Raw genomic sequence first — 1,317 nt, forward strand, 5'->3', positions numbered from 1 at the left:
AGAGTCACAAAAGTGCATTTGTGGACAAGGACTTCCTATATACCAAGCCAGTGCTCAGGCATAGTAAAGTACTAAAAGTACTAGTAGGTTGAAATAATGATAATATATTATCATGCTTTTTACAACTACATGAATGTACTATTGCTGTGTGATGTATTACTATTACTGAAGGCTACTCGCCATACCAATACCAACTAGATTTTTAAATCTTAAAATGAGTACCAGTAGGGTGGACATTAGGTATGGCTGCACTATTTGTAGCAAACCGTATAGAAAACTATTCCACTCGTATATAAAACAGGTCCGCGGCTCGAACCATAGTAAAGGGACCTCTGGCTAAAACGTCGGGTTCAGTGTCGGGCTTGTAGCCGAAAACTAGCTTTACTTTGTTGCCTGGGTCAACTTTGCTAGCGAGAGAGAGAGAGAGGCGTTCAAAGGCTGCTTCAACAGAACTTCGGAGAAAAACACGAACATAGTGTACAGTCAAGTCTTAATAGCTTACTTACAACTGGGCTACACTGCCCATGAGGCTACATTCTTTAGGGCTATGCCTGTAACACTCTGCCTATTGCCTTCATATTAAATAAGTTTTTGAATAATAATTAAAAAAAATATTTCTTCACATCATTTTGTGGGCCGCAAGTAGAGATGACATGGGCCGCGAGACTGAGACACGGGCATTAGAGCCTCTTAATGCGTGTTTTGTTTGGGTTTCCACCGGCGTGGAATTACCAAAAATAGTGAGGGAATAGCCTAACATATGAAATAGGAAAAGACCTCCGTGTAATCCCTTTATTTCAACAAAGTAACAGTATTCTCAATACCACCCTTTTAAACGGTAACTGTAATGGAATACAGTTAGTCATATTTTGTATTTTAAATATGTAACGGCGGTACATGTATTTCGTTACTCCCCACACACTGATTATGAGCGCATCTATAAAGAAAAATCGTCACACCTCGCAACAGGTGAGGACCTCGTCAGTAGCTATTTGGACCCAGACAATACCTAGGAACTACATACCTTCCCCTTTTCTCTTTTATTTCTACTGCTAATAGGAACTCTGAAGAGATTTAACAACCAGACACAAGTTGGTAAGTTGGTAATAACCTCTCGTAGTTCTTCAGTTTCTTTTATTTCTGTGTTTTTTTCAATTTTTTTTTATTGTGAGGTTAAGAAGAAGTATGGCTGAAGTTAGCTGAAAAGAATTGCTAGCAAATATTTTCATATTTAGATAAAGTCTAAATATGAAAGATTCAATAAAGTCTGGATTTTTTAAAGTTGTGTTTTATTTCAATTTCAATCATACCTATAAT

Source organism: Pundamilia nyererei, unplaced genomic scaffold, assembly GCF_000239375.1.
Source record: "Pundamilia nyererei isolate P.nyererei 1_Seehausen unplaced genomic scaffold, PunNye1.0 scaffold02847, whole genome shotgun sequence".
In the NCBI taxonomy this organism is placed as follows: Eukaryota; Metazoa; Chordata; class Actinopteri; order Cichliformes; family Cichlidae; genus Pundamilia; species Pundamilia nyererei.